Below are 18,898 nucleotides of genomic sequence, written 5' to 3'. Positions count from 1 at the left end.
GCGAACACGGAGGGTCCAGTTGCATGTGGGGCTGCATAAAGGCTCCCCTGGGGAGTTCAGATGTACCCAAAGCCTTCCTTTGGGGGCACTTTTGGATTGGTGAAAGGGGTTTGAAACGCATTTTCTGGTGCCTGAGTTTTCAGTCTTCTGCCATGGTGGCTAGGGGTATATTTAGGGTTGCTCGTAAACACTGAACAAGGAGGGTCCAGTTGCATGTGGTGCTGCGTAAAGGCTCCCCTGGGGAGTTCAGTTGTACCAAAACCCTTCCTCTGGGGGCACTTTGGGATGGTCCAAGGGGAATCGCAATGCGTTTTCTGAGGCCCGCTTTTTCAGTCTTCTCCCATTGCGCAGAGGGATATATTTAGGCTTGCAGTGAAAGAGTGAACCCGGAGGGTCCAGTTGCATGTGGGGCTGCGTTAAGGCTCTCCTGGGGAGATCAGTTGTACGAAAAGCCTTCCTTTGGGGGCACTTCTGGATGGGTGAATGGGGCTTGAAACGCATTTTCTGTGGCCCGAGCTTTCAGTCGACTGCCAGGCGTGCTAGGGCTATATTTAGGCTTGCGGTGAAAGAGTGAACCCGGAGGGTCCAGTTGCATGTGGGGCTGCATAAAGGCTCCCCTGGGGAGTTCACTTGTACCCAAAGCCTTCCTTTGGGGGCACTTCTGGATGGGTGAATGGGGCTTGAAACGCATTTTCTGGAGCCCGAGTTTTCAGTCTTCTGCCATGGTGGCTAGGGCTATATTCAGGGTTGCTCGTAAACAGTTAACAAGGAGGGTCCAGTTGCATGTGGGGCTGCGTAAAGGCTCCCCTGGGGAGTTCAGTTGTACCCAAAGCCTTCCTCTAGGGGCACTTGTTGATGGGCGAATTAGGCTTTTAATGCGTTGTCTGAGGCCCGCTTTTTCAGTCTTCTCCCATTGCGTCGAGGGCTATATTTAGGCTTGCAGTAAAAGAGTGAACCCGGAGGGTCCAGTTGCATGTGGGGCTGCATAAAGGCTCCCCTGGGGAGTTCAGTTGTACCCAAAGCCTTCCTTTGGGGGCACTTCTGGATGGGTGAATGGGGCTCGTAACACATTTTCTGTGGCCCGAGCTTTCAGTCGACTGCCAGGCGTGCTAGGGCTATATTTAGGCTTGCGGTGAAAGAGTGAACCCGGAGGGTCCAGTTGCATGTGGGGCTGCATAAAGGCTCCCCTGGGGAGTTCACTTGTACCCAAAGCCTTCCTTTGGGGGCACTTCTGGATGGGTGAATGGGGCTTGAAACGCTTTTTCTGGAGCCCGAGTTTTCAGTCTTCTGCCATGCTGGCTAGGGTTATATTTAGGGTTGCTGTAAAGAGCGAACACGGAGGGTCCAGTTGCATGTGGGGCTGCATAAAGGCTCCCCTGGGGAGTTCAGATGTACCCAAAGCCTTCCTTTGGGGGCACTTTTGGATGGGCGAATGGGGCTCGTAACACATTTTCTGTGGCCCGAGCTTTCAGTCGAATGCCAGGCTTGCCAGGGTTATATTTAGGCTTGCGGTGAAAGAGTGAACCCGGAGGGTCCAGTTGCATGTGGGGCTGCATAAAGGCTCCCCTGGGGAGTTCAGTTGTACCCAAAGCCTTCCTTTGGGGGCACTTCTGGATGGGTGAATGGGGCTTGAAACGCATTTTATGGAGCCCGAGTTTTCAGTCTTCTGCCATGGTGGCTAGGGCTATATTCAGGGTTGCTCGTAAACAGTGAACAAGGAGTGTCCAGTTGCATGTGGGGCTGCGTAAAGGCTCCCCTGGGGAGTTCAGTTGTACCCAAAGCCTTCCTCTAGGGGCACTTTTGGATGGGCGAATTAGGCTTTTAATGCGTTTTCTGAGGCCCGCTTTTTCAGTCTTCTCCCATTGCGTCGAGGGCTAAATTTAGGCTTGCAGTAAAAGAGTGAACCCGGAGGGTCCAGTTGCATGTGGGGCTGCATAAAGGCTCCCCTGGGGAGTTCAGTTGTACCCAAAGCCTTCCTCTGGGGGCACTTTTGGATGGGCGAATTAGGCTTTTAATGCATTTTCTGGGGCCCGAGTTTTCAGTCGACTGCCAGGCGGGCCAGGGCTATATTTAGGGTTGCTGTGAAAGAGCGAATACGGAGGGTCCAGTTCCATGTGGGGCTGCGTTAAGGCTCCCCTGGGGAGTCCAGTTGTACCCAAAGCCTTCCTTTGGGGGCACTTTGGGATGGTCCAAGGGGAATCGCAATGCGTTTTCTGAGGCCCGCTTTTTCAGTCTTCTCCCATTGTGCCGAGGGCTATATTTAGGCTTGCATTGAAAGAGTGAACCCGGAGGGTCCAGTTGCATGTGGGGCTGCATAAAGGCTCCCCTGGGGAGCTCAGATGTACCCAAAGCCTTCCTTTGGGGGCACTTTTGGATGGGCGAATGGGGCTCGTAACACATTTTCTGTGGCCCGAGCTTTCAGTCGACTGCCAGGCGTGCTAGGGCTATATTTAGGCTTGCGGTGAAAGAGTGAACCCGGAGGGTCCAGTTGCATGTGGGGCTGCATAAAGGCTCCCCTAGGGAGTCCAGTTGTACCCAAAGCCTTCCTTTGGGGGCACTTTTGGATGGGCGAATGGGGCTCGTAACACATTTTCTGTGGCCCGAGCTTTCAGTCGACTGCCAGGCGTGCTAGGTCTATATTTAGGCTTGCGGTGAAAGAGTGAACCCGGAGGGTCCAGTTGCATGTGGGGCTGCATAAAGGCTCCCCTGGGGAGTTCACTTGTACCCAAAGCCTTCCTTTGGGGGCACTTCTGGATGGGTGAATGGGGCTTGAAACGCATTTTCTGGAGCCCGAGTTTTCAGTCTTCTGCCATGGTGGCTACGGGTATATTTAGGGTTGCTCGTGAACAGTGAACAAGGAGGGTCCAGTTGCATGTGGGGCTGCGTAAACGCTCCCCTGGGGAGTTCAGTTGTACCCAAAGCCTTCCTCTGGGGGCACTTTTGGATGGGCGAATTAGGCTTTTAATGCATTTTCTGGGGCCCGAGTTTTCAGTCGACTGCCAGGCGGGCCAGGGCTATATTTAGGGTTGCTGTGAAAGAGCGAATACGGAGGGTCCAGTTCCATGTGGGGCTGCGTTAAGGCTCCCCTGGGGAGTCCAGTTGTACCCAAAGCCTTCCTTTGGGGGCACTTTGGGATGGTCCAAGGGGAATCGCAATGCGTTTTCTGAGGCCCGCTTTTTCAGTCTTCTCCCATTGTGCCGAGGGCTATATTTAGGCTTGCATTGAAAGAGTGAACCCGGAGGGTCCAGTTGCATGTGGGGCTGCATAAAGGCTCCCCTGGGGAGCTCAGATGTACCCAAAGCCTTCCTTTGGGGGCACTTCTGGATGGGCGAATGGGGCTCGTAACACATTTTCTGTGGCTCGAACTTTCAGTCGACTGCCAGGCGTGCTAGGGCTATATTTAGGCTTGCGGTGAAAGAGTGAACCCGGAGGGTCCAGTTGCATGTGGGGCTGCATAAAGGCTCCCCTGGGGAGTTCACTTGTACCCAAAGCCTTCCTTTGGGGGCACTTCTGGATGGGTGAATGGGGCTTGAAACGCATTTTCTGGAGCCCGAGTTTTCAGTCTTCTGCCATGGTGGCTAGGGGTATATTTAGGGGTGCTCGTAAACAGTGAACAAGGAGGGTCCAGTTGCATGTGGGGCTGCATAAAGGCTCCCCTGGGGAGTTCACTTGTACCCAAAGCCTTCCTCTGGGGGCACTTCTGGATGGGCGATAGGGGTTTGAAACGCTTTTTCTGTGGCCCGAGTTTTCAGTCTTCTGCCATGCTGGCTAGGGTTATATTTAGGGTTGCTGTAAAGAGCGAACACGGAGGGTCCAGTTGCATGTGGGGCTGCATAAAGGCTCCCCTGGAAAGTTCAGTTGTACCCAAAGCCTTCCTTTGGGGGCACTTTTGGATGGTCGAATGGGACTTGTAGCACATTTTCTGGGGCCCGATTTTTCAGTCGTCTGCCATGCGGCCCAGGGTTATATTTAGGGTTGCTGTGAAAGAGCGAATACGGAGGGTCCAGTTGCATGTGGGGCTGCGTTAAGGCTCCCCTGGGGAGTTCAGTTGTACCCAAAGCCTTTCTCTGGGGGCACTTTTGGATGGGCGAATGGGGCTCGTAACACATTATCTGTGGCCCGAGCTTTCAGTCGACTGCCAGGCGTGCTAGGGCTATATTTAGGCTTGCGGTGAAAGAGTGAACCCGGAGGGTCCAGTTGCATGTGGGGCTGCATAAAGGCTCCCCTGGGGAGTTCAGTTGTACCCAAAGCCTTCCTTTGGGGGCACTTCTGGATGGGTGAATGGGGCTTGAAACGCATTTTATGGAGCCCGAGTTTTCAGTCTTCTGCCATGGTGGCTAGGGGTATATTTAGGGTTGCTCGTAAACAGTGAACAAGGAGGGTCCAGTTGCATGTGGGGCTGCGTAAAGGCTCCCCTGGGGAGTTCAGTTGTACCCAAAGCCTTCCTCTGGGGGCACTTTTGGATGGGCGAATTAGGCTTTTAATGCATTTTCTGTGGCCCGAGTTTTCAGTCGACTGCCAGGCGGGCCAGGGCTATATTTAGGTTTGCTGTGAAAGAGCGAATACGGAGGGTCCAGTTGCACGTGGGGCTGCGTTAAGGCTCCCCTGGGGAGTCCAGTTGTACCCAAAGCCTTCCTTTGGGGGCACTTTGGGATGGTCCAAGGGGAATCGCAATGCGTTTTCTGAGGCCCGCTTTTTCAGTCTTCTCCCATTGCGTCGAGGGGTATATTTAGGCTTGCGGTGAAAGAGTGAACCCGGAGGGTCCAGTTGCATGTGGGGCTGCATAAAGGCTCCCCTGGGGAGTTCACTTGTACCCAAAGCCTTCCTTTGGGGGCACTTCTGGATGGGTGAAAGGGGCTTGAAACGCATTTTCTGGAGCCCGAGTTTTCAGTCTTCTGCCATGGTGGCTAGGGGTATATTTAGGGTTGCTCGTAAACAGTGAACAAGGAGGGTCCAGTTGCATGTGGGGCTGCGTAAAGGCTCCCCTGGGGAGTTCAGTTGTACCCAAAGCCTTCCTCTGGGGGCACTTTTGGATGGGCGAATTAGGCTTTTAATGCATTTTCTGGGGCCCGAGCTTTCAGTCGACTGCCAGGCGGGCCAGGGCTCTATTTAGGGTTGCTGTGAAAGAGCGAATACGGAGGGTCCAGTTCCATGTGGGGCTGCGTTAAGGCTCCCCTGGGGAGTCCAGTTGTACCCAAAGCCTTCCTTTGGGGGCACTTTGGGATGGTCCAAGGGGAATCGCAATGCGTTTTCTGAGGCCCGCTTTTTCAGTCTTCTCCCATTGTGCCGAGGGCTATATTTAGGCTTGCATTGAAAGAGTGAACCCGGAGGGTCCAGTTGCATGTGGGGCTGCATAAAGGCTCCCCTGGGGAGTTCACTTGTACCCAAAGCCTTCCTTTGGGGGCACTTCTGGATGGGCAAAAGGGGCTTGAAACGCATTTTCTGGAGCCCGAGTTTTCAGTCTTCTGCCATGGTGGCTAGGGGTATATTTAGGGTTGCTCGTAAACAGTGAACAAGGAGGGTCCAGTTGCATGTGGGGCTGCATAAAGGCTCCCCTGGGGAGCTCAGATGTACCCAAAGCCTTCCCTTGGGGGCACTTTTGGATGGGCGAATGGGGCTCGGAACACATTTTCTGTGGCTCGAACTTTCAGTCGACTGCCAGGCGTGCTAGGGCTATATTTAGGCTTGCGGTGAAAGAGTGAACCCGGAGGGTCCAGTTGCATGTGGGGCTGCATAAAGGCTCCCCTGGGGAGTTCACTTGTACCCAAAGCCTTCCTTTGGGGGCACTTCTGGATGGGTGAATGGGGCTTGAAACGCATTTTATGGAGCCCGAGTTTTCAGTCTTCTGCCATGGTGGCTAGGGGTATATTTAGGGTTGCTCGTAAACACTGAACAAGGAGGGTCCAGTTGCATGTGGGGCTGCATAAAGGCTCCCCTGGGGAGTTCACTTGTACCCAAAGCCTTCCTTTGAGGGCACTTCTGGATGGGCGAAAGGGGCTTGAAACGCTTTTTCTGTGGCCCGAGTTTTCAGTCTTCTGCCATGCTGGCTAGGGTTATATTTAGGGTTGCTGTAAAGAGCGAACACGGAGGGTCCAGTTGCATGTGGGGCTGCATAAAGGCTCCCCTGGGGAGTTCACTTGTACCCAAAGCTTTCCTTTGGGGGCACTTTTGGATGGTCGAATGGGACTTGCAGCACATTTTCTGGGGCCCGATTTTTCAGTCGTCTGCCATGCGGCCCAGGGTTATATTTAGTGTTGCTGTGAAAGAGCGAATACGGAGGGTCCAGTTGCATGTGGGGCTGCGTTAAGGCTCCCCTGGGGAGTTCAGTTGTACCCAAAGCATTTCTCTGGGGGCACTTTTGGATGGGCGAATGGGGCTCGTAACACATTTTCTGTGGCCCGAGCTTTCAGTCGACTGCCAGGCGTGCTAGGGCTATATTTAGGCTTGCGGTGAAAGAGTGAACCTGGAGGGTCCAGTTGCATGTGGGGCTGCATAAAGGCTCCCCTGGGGAGTTCACTTGTACCCAAAGCCTTCCTCTGGGGGCACTTTGGGATGGTCCAAGGGGAATCGCAATGCGTTTTCTGAGGCCCGCTTTTTCAGTCTTCTCCCATTGCGCAGAGGGGTATATTTAGGCTTGCAGTGAAAGAGTGAACCCGGAGGGTCCAGTTGCATGTGGGGCTGCATAAAGGCTCCCCTGGGGAGTTCACTTGTAACCAAAGCCTTCCTTTGGGGGCACTTCTGGATGGGTGAATGGGGCTTGAAACACATTTTCTGGAGCCCGAGTTTTCAGTCTTCTGCCATGGTGGCTAGGGGTATATTTAGGGTTGCTCGTAAACAGTGAACAAGGAGGGTCCAGTTGCATGTGGGGCTGCATAAAGGCTCCCCTGGGGAGTTCAGTTGTACGCAAAGCCTTCCTTTGGGGGCACTTCAGGATGGGTGAATGGGGCTTGAAACGCATTTTCTGGAGCCCGAGTTTTCAGTCTTCTGCCATGGTGGCTAGGGGTATATTTAGGGTTGCTCGTAAACACTGAACAAGGAGGGTCCAGTTGCATGTGGGGCTGCGTTAAGGCTCCCCTGGGGAGTTCAGTTGTACCCAAAGCCTTCCTTTGGGGGCACTTCTGGATGGGCGAAAGGGGCTTGAAACACTTTTTCTGTGGCCCGAGCTTTCAGTCGAATGCCATGCGGGCCAGAGTTATATTTAGGGTTGCTGTGAAAGAGCGCATACGGAGGGTCCAGTTGCATGTGGGGCTGCGCTAAGGCTCCCCTGGGGAGTTCAGTTGTACCCAAAGCCTTCCTTTGGGGGCACTTCTGGATGGTCGAAAGGGGCTTGAAACGCTTTTTCTGGAGCCCGAGTTTTCAGTCTTCTGCCATGGTGCCTAGCGGTATATTTAGGGTTGCTCGTAAGAAGTGAACAAGGAGGGTCCAGTTGCATGTGGGGCTGCGTAAAGGCTCCGCTGGGGAGTTCACTTGTACCCAAAGCCTTCCTTTGGGGGCACTTCTGGATGGGTGAATGGGGCTTGAAACGCTTTTTCTGGGGCCGAGTTTTCAGTCTTCTTCCATGCTGGCTAGGGTTATATTTAGGGTTGCTGTAAAGAGCGAACACGGAGGGTCCAGTTGCATGTGGGGCTGCGTAAAGGCTCCCCTGGGGAGCTCAGATGTACCCAAAGCCTTCCTTTGGGGGCACTTTTGGATGGGTGAATGGGGCTTGAAACGCATTTTCTGGTGCCTGAGTTTTCAGTCTTCTGCCATGGTGGCTAGGGGTATATTTAGGGTTGCTCGTAAACAGTGAACAAGGAGGGTCCAGTTGCATGTGGGGCTGCGTAAACGCTCCCCTGGGGAGTTCAGTTGTACCCAAAGCCTTCCTTTGGGGGCACTTCTGGATGGGTGAATGGGGCTTGAAACGCTTTTTCTGGAGCCCGAGTTTTCAGTCGAATGCCAGGCTTGCCAGGGTTATATTTAGGCTTGCGGTGAAAGAGTGAACCCGGAGGGTCCAGTTGCATGTGGGGCTGCATAAAGGCTCCCCTGGGGAGTTCAGTTGTACCCAAAGCCTTCCTTTGGGGGCACTTCTGGATGGGTGAATGGGGCTTGAAACGCATTTTCTGGAGCCCGAGTTTTCAGTCTTCTGCCATGGTGGCTAGGGCTATATTCAGGGTTGCTCGTAAACAGTGAACAAGGAGTGTCCAGTTGCATGTGGGGCTGCGTAAAGGCTCCCCTGGGGAGTTCAGTTGTACCCAAAGCCTTCCTCTAGGGGCACTTGTTGATGGGCGAATTAGGCTTTTAATGCGTTTTCTGAGGCCCGCTTTTTCAGTCTTCTCCCATTGCGTCGAGGGCTATATTTAGGCTTGCAGTAAAAGAGTGAACCCGGAGGGTCCAGTTGCATGTGGGGCTGCATAAAGGCTCCCCTGGGGAGTTCAATTGTACCCAAAGCCTTCCTTTGGGGGCACTTCTGGATGGGTGAATGGGGCTTGAAACGCATTTTCTGGGGCCCGAGTTTTCAGTCTTCTGCCATGGTGGCTAGGGGTATATTTAGGGTGGCTCGTAAACAGTAAACAAGGAGGGTCCAGTTGCATGTGGGCCTGCATAAAGGCTCCCCTGGGGAGTTCAGTTGTACCCAAAGCCTTCCTTTGGGGGCACTTCTGGATGGGCGAAAGGGGCTTGAAACACTTTTTCTGTGGCCCGAGCTTTCAGTCGAATGCCATGCGGGCCAGAGTTATATTTAGGGTTGCTGTGAAAGAGCGCATACGGAGGGTCCAGTTGCATGTGGGGCTGCATAAAGGCTCCCCTGGGGAGTTCACTTGTACCCAAAGCCTTCCTTTGGGGGCACTTCTGGATGGGTGAATGGCTCTTGAAATGCATTTTCTGGAGCCCGAGTTTTCAGTCTTCTGCCATGGTGCCTAGCGGTATATTTAGGGTTGCTCGTAAGAAGTGAACAAGGAGGGTCCAGTTGCATGTGGGGCTGCGTAAAGGATCCCCTGGGGAGTTCACTTGTACCCAAAGCCTTCCTTTGGGGGCACTTCTGGATGGGTGAATGGGGCTTGAAACGCTTTTTCTGTGGCCCGAGTTTTCAGTCTTCTGCCATGCTGGCTAGGGTTATATTTAGGGTTGCTGTAAAGAGCGAACACGGAGGGTCCAGTTGCATGTGGGGCTGCGTAAAGGCTCCCCTGGGGAGTTCAGATGTACCCAAAGCCTTCCTTTGGGGGCACTTTTGGATGGGTGAATGGGGCTTGAAACGCATTTTCTGGTGCCTGAGTTTTCAGTCTTCTGCCATGGTGGCTAGGAGTATATTTAGGGTTGCTCGTAAACAGTGAACAAGGAGGGTCCAGTTGCATGTGGGGCTGCGTAAAGGCTCCCCTGGGGAGTTCAGTTGTACCCAAAGCCTTCCTCTGGGGGCACTTTGGGATGGTCCAAGGTGAATCGCAATGCGTTTTCTGAGGCCCGCTTTTTCAGTCTTCTCCCATTGCGCAGAGGGATATATTTAGGCTTGCAGTGAAAGAGTGAACCCGGAGGGTCCAGTTGCATGTGGGGCTGCATAAAGGCTCCCCTGGGGAGTTCAGTTGTACGCAAAGCCTTCCTTTGGGGGCACTTCTGGATGGGTGAATGGGGCTTGAAACGCATTTTCTGTGGCCCGAGCTTTCAGTCGACTGCCAGGCGTGCTAGGGCTATATTTAGGCTTGCGGTGAAAGAGTGAACCCGGAGGGTCCAGTTGCATGTGGGGCTGCATAAAGGCTCCCCTGGGGAGTTCACTTGTACCCAAAGCCTTCCTTTGGGGGCACTTCTGGATGGGTGAATGGGGCTTGAAACGCATTTTCTGGAGCCCGAGTTTTCAGTCTTCTGCCATGGTGGCTACGGGTATATTTAGGGTTGCTCGTAAACAGTGAACAAGGAGGGTCCAGTTGCATGTGGGGCTGCGTAAACGCTCCCCTGGGGAGTCCAGTTGTACCCAAAGCCTTCCTCTGGGGGCACTTTTGGATGGGCGAATTAGGCTTTTAATGCATTTTCTGTGGCCCGAGTTTTCAGTCGACTGCCAGGCGGGCCAGGGCTATATTTAGGGTTGCTGTGAAAGAGCGAATACGGAGGGTCCAGTTGCATGTGGGGCTGCGTTAAGGCTCCCCTGGGGAGTCCAGTTGTACCCAAAGCCTTCCTTTGGGGGCACTTCTGGATGGGTGAATGGGGCTTGAAACGCTTTTTCTGGAGCCCGAGTTTTCAGTCTTCTGCCATGCTGGCTAGGGTTATATTTAGGGTTGCTGTAAAGAGCGAACACGAAGGTTCCAGTTGCATGTGGGGCTGCATAAAGGCTCCCCTGGGGAGTTCAGATGTACCCAAAGCCTTCCTTTGGGGGCACTTTGGGATGGGCGAATGGGGCTCGTAACACATTTTCTGTGGCCCGAGCTTTCAGTCGAATGCCAGGCTTGCCAGGGATATATTTAGGCTTGCGGTGAAAGAGTGAACCCGGAGGGTCCAGTTGCATGTGGGGCTGCATAAAGGCTCCCCTGGGGAGTTCAGTTGTACCCAAAGCCTTCCTTTGGGGGCACTTCTGGATGGGTGAAAGGGGCTTGAAACGCATTTTCTGGAGCCCTAGTTTTCAGTCTTCTGCCATGGTGGCTAGGGCTATATTCAGGGTTGCTCGTAAACAGTGAACAAGGAGTGTCCAGTTGCATGTGGGGCTGCGTAAAGGCTCCCCTGGGGAGTTCAGTTGTACCCAAAGCCTTCCTCTAGGGGCACTTGTTGATGGGCGAATTAGGCTTTTAATGCGTTTTCTGAGGCCCGCTTTTTCAGTCTTCTCCCATTGCGTCGAGGGCTATATTTAGGCTTGCAGTAAAAGAGTGAACCCGGAGGGTCCAGTTGCATGTGGGGCTGCATAAAGGCTCCCCTGGGGAGTTCAGTTGTACCCAAAGCCTTCCTCTGGGGGCACTTTTGGATGGGCGAATTAGGCTTTTAATGCATTTTCTGGGGCCCGAGTTTTCAGTCGACTGCCAGGCGGGCCAGGGCTATATTTAGGGTTGCTGTGAAAGAGCGAATACGGAGGGTCCAGTTCCATGTGGGGCTGCGTTAAGGCTCCCCTGGGGAGTCCAGTTGTACCCAAAGCCTTGCTTTGGGGGCACTTTGGGATGGTCCAAGTGGAATCGCAATGCGTTTTCTGAGGCCCGCTTTTTCAGTCTTCTCCCATTGTGCCGAGGGCTATATTTAGGCTTGCATTGAAAGAGTGAACCCGGAGGGTCCAGTTGCATGTGGGGCTGCATAAAGGCTCCCCTGGGGAGCTCAGATGTACCCAAAGCCTTCCTTTGGGGGCACTTTTGGATGGGCGAATGGGGCTCGTAACACATTTTCTGTGGCCCGAGCTTTCAGTCGACTGCCAGGCGTGCTAGGGCTATATTTAGGCTTGCGGTGAAAGAGTGAACCCGGAGGGTCCAGTTGCATGTGGGGCTGCATAAAGGCTCCCCTGGGGAGTTCACTTGTACCCAAAGCCTTCCTCTGGGGGCACTTCTGGATGGGCGAAAGGGGCTTGAAACGCTTTTTCTGTGGCCCGAGTTTTCAGTCTTCTGCCATGCTGGCTAGGGTTATATTTAGGGTTGCTGTAAAGAGCGAACACGGAGGGTCCAGTTGCATGTGGGGCTGCATAAAGGCTCCCCTGGAAAGTTCAGTTGTACCCAAAGCCTTCCTTTGGGGGCACTTTTGGATGGTCGAATGGGACTTGTAGCACATTTTCTGGGGCCCGATTTTTCAGTCGTCTGCCATGCGGCCCAGGGTTATATTTAGGGTTGCTGTGAAAGAGCGAACACGGAGGGTCCAGTTGCATGTGGGGCTGCGTTAAGGCTCCCCTGGGGAGTTCAGTTGTACCCAAAGCCTTTCTCTGGGGGCACTTTTGGATGGGCGAATGGGGCTCGTAACACATTTTCTGTGGCCCGAGCTTTCAGTCGACTGCCAGGCGTGCTAGGGCTATATTTAGGCTTGCGGTGAAAGAGTGAACCCGGAGGGTCCAGTTGCATGTGGGGCTGCATAAAGGCTCCCCTGGGGAGTTCACTTGTACCCAAAGCCTTCCTTTGGGGGCACTTCTGGATGGGTGAATGGGGCTTGAAACGCATTTTATGGAGCCCGAGTTTTCAGTCTTCTGCCATGGTGGCTAGGGGTATATTTAGGGTTGCTCGTAAACAGTGAACAAGGAGGGTCCAGTTGCATGTGGGGCTGCGTAAAGGCTCCCCTGGGGAGTTCAGTTGTACCCAAAGCCTTCCTCTGGGGGCACTTTTGGATGGGCGAATTAGGCTTTTAATGCATTTTCTGTGGCCCGAGTTTTCAGTCGACTGCCAGGCGGGCCAGGGCTATATTTAGGTTTGCTGTGAAAGAGCGAATACGGAGGGTCCAGTTGCACGTGGGGCTGCGTTAAGGCTCCCCTGGGGAGTCCAGTTGTACCCAAAGCCTTCCTTTGGGGGCACTTTGGGATGGTCCAAGGGGAATCGCAATGCGTTTTCTGAGGCCCGCTTTTTCAGTCTTCTCCCATTGCGTCGAGGGGTATATTTAGGCTTGCGGTGAAAGAGTGAACCCGGAGGGTCCAGTTGCATGTGGGGCTGCATAAAGGCTCCCCTGGGGAGTTCACTTGTACCCAAAGCCTTCCTTTGGGGGCACTTCTGGATGGGTGAATGGGGCTTGAAACGCACTTTATGGAGCCCGAGTTTTCAGTCTTCTGCCATGGTGGCTAGGGGTATATTTAGGGTTGCTCGTAAACAGTGAACAAGGAGGGTCCAGTTGCATGTGGGGCTGCGTAAAGGCTCCCCTGGGGAGTTCAGTTGTACCCAAAGCCTTCCTCTGGGGGCACTTTTGGATGGGCGAATTAGGCTTTTAATGCATTTTCTGGGGCCCGAGTTTTCAGTCGACTGCCAGGCGGGCCAGGGCTATATTTAGGGTTGCTGTGAAAGAGCGAATACGGAGGGTCCAGTTCCATGTGGGGCTGCGTTAAGGCTCCCCTGGGGAGTCCAGTTGTACCCAAAGCCTTCCTTTGGGGGCACTTTGGGATGGTCCAAGGGGAATCGCAATGCGTTTTCTGAGGCCCGCTTTTTCAGTCTTCTCCCATTGTGCCGAGGGCTATATTTAGGCTTGCATTGAAAGAGTGAACCCGGAGGGTCCAGTTGCATGTGGGGCTGCATAAAGGCTCCCCTGGGGAGTTCACTTGTACCCAAAGCCTTCCTTTGGGGGCACTTCTGGATGGGTGAATGGGGCTTGAAACGCATTTTCTGGAGCCCGAGTTTTCAGTCTTCTGCCATGGTGGCTAGGGGTATATTTAGGGTTGCTCGTAAACAGTGAACAAGGAGGGTCCAGTTGCATGTGGGGCTGCATAAAGGCTCCCCTGGGGAGCTCAGATGTACCCAAAGCCTTCCCTTGGGGGCACTTTTGAATGGGCGAATGGGGCTCGGAACACATTTTCTGTGGCTCGAACTTTCAGTCGACTGCCAGGCGTGCTAGGGCTATATTTAGGCTTGCGGTGAAAGAGTGAACCCGGAGGGTCCAGTTGCATGTGGGGCTGCATAAAGGCTCCCCTGGGGAGTTCACTTGTACCCAAAGCCTTCCTTTGGGGGCACTTCTGGATGGGTGAATGGGGCTTGAAACGCATTTTCTGGAGCCCGAGTTTTCAGTCTTCTGCCATGGTGGCTAGGGGTATATTTAGGGTTGCTCGTAAACAGTGAACAAGGAGGGTCCAGTTGCATGTGGGGCTGCATAAAGGCTCCCCTGGGGAGTTCACTTGTACCCAAAGCCTTCCTTTGAGGGCACTTCTGGATGGGCGAAAGGGGCTTGAAACGCTTTTTCTGTGGCCCGAGTTTTCAGTCTTCTGCCATGCTGGCTAGGGCTATATTTAGGCTTGCGGTGAAAGAGTGAACCCGGAGGGTCCAGTTGCATGTGGGGCTGCGTTAAGGCTCCCCTGGGGAGTCCAGTTGTACCCAAAGCCTTCCTTTGGGGGCACTTTGGGATGGTCCAAGGGGAATCGCAATGCGTTTTCTGAGGCCCGCTTTTTCAGTCTTCTCCCATTGCGTCGAGGGGTATATTTAGGCTTGCGGTGAAAGAGTGAACCCGGAGGGTCCAGTTGCATGTGGGGCTGCATAAAGGCTCCCCTGGGGAGTTCACTTGTACCCAAAGCCTTCCTTTGGGGGCACTTCTGGATGGGTGAATGGGGCTTGAAACGCATTTTCTGGAGCCCGAGTTTTCAGTCTTCTGCCATGGTGGCTAGGGGTATATTTAGGGTTGCTCGTAAACAGTGAACAAGGAGGGTCCAGTTGCATGTGGGGCTGCATAAAGGCTCCCCTGGAAAGTTCAGTTGTACCCAAAGCCTTCCTTTGGGGGCACTTTTGGATGGTCGAATGGGACTTGTAGCACATTTTCTGGGGCCCGATTTTTCAGTCGTCTGCCATGCGGCCCAGGGTTATATTTAGGGTTGCTGTGAAAGAGCGAATACGGAGGGTCCAGTTGCATGTGGGGCTGCGTTAAGGCTCCCCTGGGGAGTTCAGTTGTACCCAAAGCCTTTCTCTGGGGGCACTTTTGGATGGGCGAATGGGGCTCGTAACACATTTTCTGTGGCCCGAGCTTTCAGTCGACTGCCAGGCGTGCTAGGGCTATATTTAGGCTTGCGGTGAAAGAGTGAACCCGGAGGGTCCAGTTGCATGTGGGGCTGCATAAAGGCTCCCCTGGGGAGTTCACTTGTACCCAAAGCCTTCCTTTGGGGGCACTTCTGGATGGGTGAATGGGGCTTGAAACGCATTTTATGGAGCCCGAGTTTTCAGTCTTCTGCCATGGTGGCTAGGGGTATATTTAGGGTTGCTCGTAAACAGTGAACAAGGAGGGTCCAGTTGCATGTGGGGCTGCGTAAAGGCTCCCCTGGGGAGTTCAGTTGTACCCAAAGCCTTCCTCTGGGGGCACTTTTGGATGGGCGAATTAGGCTTTTAATGCATTTTCTGTGGCCCGAGTTTTCAGTCGACTGCCAGGCGGGCCAGGGCTATATTTAGGTTTGCTGTGAAAGAGCGAATACGGAGGGTCCAGTTGCACGTGGGGCTGCGTTAAGGCTCCCCTGGGGAGTCCAGTTGTACCCAAAGCCTTCCTTTGGGGGCACTTTGGGATGGTCCAAGGGGAATCGCAATGCGTTTTCTGAGGCCCGCTTTTTCAGTCTTCTCCCATTGCGTCGAGGGGTATATTTAGGCTTGCGGTGAAAGAGTGAACCCGGAGGGTCCAGTTGCATGTGGGGCTGCATAAAGGCTCCCCTGGGGAGTTCACTTGTACCCAAAGCCTTCCTTTGGGGGCACTTCTGGATGGGTGAATGGGGCTTGAAACGCACTTTATGGAGCCCGAGTTTTCAGTCTTCTGCCATGGTGGCTAGGGGTATATTTAGGGTTGCTCGTAAACAGTGAACAAGGAGGGTCCAGTTGCATGTGGGGCTGCGTAAAGGCTCCCCTGGGGAGTTCAGTTGTACCCAAAGCCTTCCTCTGGGGGCACTTTTGGATGGGCGAATTAGGCTTTTAATGCATTTTCTGGGGCCCGAGTTTTCAGTCGACTGCCAGGCGGGCCAGGGCTATATTTAGGGTTGCTGTGAAAGAGCGAATACGGAGGGTCCAGTTCCATGTGGGGCTGCGTTAAGGCTCCCCTGGGGAGTCCAGTTGTACCCAAAGCCTTCCTTTGGGGGCACTTTGGGATGGTCCAAGGGGAATCGCAATGCGTTTTCTGAGGCCCGCTTTTTCAGTCTTCTCCCATTGTGCCGAGGGCTATATTTAGGCTTGAATTGAAAGAGTGAACCCGGAGGGTCCAGTTGCATGTGGGGCTGCATAAAGGCTCCCCTGGGGAGTTCACTTGTACCCAAAGCCTTCCTTTGGGGGCACTTCTGGATGGGTGAATGGGGCTTGAAACGCATTTTCTGGAGCCCGAGTTTTCAGTCTTCTGCCATGGTGGCTAGGGGTATATTTAGGGTTGCTCGTAAACAGTGAACAAGGAGGGTCCAGTTGCATGTGGGGCTGCATAAAGGCTCCCCTGGGGAGCTCAGATGTACCCAAAGCCTTCCCTTGGGGGCACTTTTGAATGGGCGAATGGGGCTCGGAACACATTTTCTGTGGCTCGAACTTTCAGTCGACTGCCAGGCGTGCTAGGGCTATATTTAGGCTTGCGGTGAAAGAGTGAACCCGGAGGGTCCAGTTGCATGTGGGGCTGCATAAAGGCTCCCCTGGGGAGTTCACTTGTACCCAAAGCCTTCCTTTGGGGGCACTTCTGGATGGGTGAATGGGGCTTGAAACGCATTTTCTGGAGCCCGAGTTTTCAGTCTTCTGCCATGGTGGCTAGGGGTATATTTAGGGTTGCTCGTAAACAGTGAACAAGGAGGGTCCAGTTGCATGTGGGGCTGCATAAAGGCTCCCCTGGGGAGTTCACTTGTACCCAAAGCCTTCCTTTGAGGGCACTTCTGGATGGGCGAAAGGGGCTTGAAACGCTTTTTCTGTGGCCCGAGTTTTCAGTCTTCTGCCATGCTGGCTAGGGCTATATTTAGGCTTGCGGTGAAAGAGTGAACCCGGAGGGTCCAGTTGCATGTGGGGCTGCGTTAAGGCTCCCCTGGGGAGTCCAGTTGTACCCAAAGCCTTCCTTTGGGGGCACTTTGGGATGGTCCAAGGGGAATCGTTATGCGTTTTCTGAGGCCCGCTTTTTCAGTCTTCTCCCATTGCGTCGAGGGGTATATTTAGGCTTGCGGTGAAAGAGTGAACCCGGAGGGTCCAGTTGCATGTGGGGCTGCATAAAGGCTCCCCTGGGGAGTTCACTTGTACCCAAAGCCTTCCTTTGGGGGCACTTCTGGATGGGTGAATGGGGCTTGAAACGCATTTTCTGGAGCCCGAGTTTTCAGTCTTCTGCCATGGTGGCTAGGGGTATATTTAGGGTTGCTCGTAAACAGTGAACAAGGAGGGTCCAGTTGCATGTGGGGCTGCGTTAAGGCTCCCCTGGGGAGTCCAGTTGTACCCAAAGCCTTCCTTTGGGGGCACTTTGGGATGGTCCAAGGGGAATCGCAATGCGTTTTCTGAGGCCCGCTTTTTCAGTCTTCTCCCATTGTGCCGAGGGCTATATTTAGGCTTGCATTGAAAGAGTGAACCCGGAGGGTCCAGTTGCATGTGGGGCTGCATAAAGGCTCCCCTGGGGAGTTCACTTGTACCCAAAGCCTTCCTTTGGGGGCACTTCTGGATGGGCGAAAGGGGCTTGAAACGCATTTTCTGGAGCCCGAGTTTTCAGTCTTCTGCCATGGTGGCTAGGGGTATATTTAGGGTTGCTCGTAAACAGTGAACAAGGAGGGTCCAGTTGCATGTGGGGCTGCGTAAAGGCTCCTTTGGGGAGTTCAGTTGTACCCAAAGCCTTCCTTTGGGGGCACTTTTGGATGGGCGAATGGGGCTCGTAACACATTTTCTGTGGCCCGAGCTTTCAGTCGACTGCCAGGCGTGCTAGGGCTATATTTAGGCTTGCGGTGAAAGAGTGAACCCGGAGGGTCCAGTTGCATGTGGGGCTGCGTTAAGGCTCCCCTGGGGAGTCCAGTTGTACCCAAAGCCTTCCTTTGGGGGCACTTTGGGATGGTCCAAGGGGAATCGTTATGCGTTTTCTGATGCCCGCTTTTTCAGTCTTCTCCCATTGCGTCGAGGGGTATATTTAGGCTTGCGGTGAAAGAGTGAACCCGGAGGGTCCAGTTGCATGTGGGGCTGCATAAAGGCTCCCCTGGGGAGCTCAGATGTACCCAAAGCCTTCCTCTGGGGGCACTTTTGGATGTGCGAATTAGGCTTTTAATGCATTTTCTGTGGCCCGAGTTTTCAGTCGACTGCCAGGCGGGCCAGGGCTATATTTAGGCTTGCTGTGAAAGAGTGAACCCGGAGGGTCCAGTTGCATGTGGGGCTGCATAAAGGCTCCCCTGGGGAGTTCACTTGTACCCAAAGCCTTCCTTTGGGGGCACTTCTGGATGGGTGAATGGGGCTTGAAACGCATTTTCTGGAGCCCGAGTTTTCAGTCTTCTGCCATGGTGGCTAGGGCTATATTCAGGGTTGCTCGTAAACAGTGAACAAGGAGGGTCCAGTTGCATGTGGGGCTGCATAAAGGCTCCCCTGGGGAGTTCAGTTGTACCCAAAGCCTTCCTCTAGGGGCACTTTTGGATGGGCGAATTAGGCTTTTAATGCATTTTCTGGGGCCCGAGTTTTCAGTCGACTGCCAGGAGGGCCAGGGCTATATTTAGGGTTGCTGTGAAAGAGCGAATACGGAGGGTCCAGTTGCATGTGGGGCTGCGTTAAGGCTCCCCTGGGGAGTCCAGTTGTACCCAAAGCCTTCCTTTGGGAGCACTTTTGGATGGTCCAAGGGGAATCGCAATGCGTTTTCTGAGGCCCGCTTTTTCAGTCTTCTCCCATTGTGCCGAGTGCTATATTTAGGCTTGCGGTGAAAGAGTGAACCCGGAGGGTCCAGTTGCATGTGGGGCTGCGTAAAGGCTCCCCTGGGGAGTTCACTTGTACCCAAAGCCTTCCTCTGGGGGCACTTCTGGATGGGTGAATGGGGCTTGAAACGCATTTTCTGGAGCCAGAATTTTCAGTCTTCTGCCATGGTGGCTAGGGGTATATTTAGGGTTGCACGTAAACAGTGAACAAGGAGGGTCCAGTTGCATGTGGGGCTGCGTAAAGGCTCCCCTGGGGAGTTCAGTTGTACCCAAAGCCTTTCTCTGGGGGCACTTTTGGATGGGCGAATTAGGCTTTTAATGCATTTTCTGGGGCCCGAGTTTTCAGTCGACTGCCAGGCAGGCCAGGGCTATATTTAGGGTTGCTGTGAAAGAGCGAATACGGAGGGTCCAGTTGCATGTGGGGCTGCGTTAAGGCTCCCCTGGGGAGTCCAGTTGTACCCAAAGCATTCCTCTGGGGGCACTTTTGGA

The sequence above is a fragment of the Anas acuta genome, unplaced genomic scaffold (genome assembly GCF_963932015.1).
Source record: "Anas acuta unplaced genomic scaffold, bAnaAcu1.1 SCAFFOLD_51, whole genome shotgun sequence".
Taxonomy (NCBI): Eukaryota; Metazoa; Chordata; class Aves; order Anseriformes; family Anatidae; genus Anas; species Anas acuta.
This window is presented reverse-complemented; position numbering follows the sequence as displayed.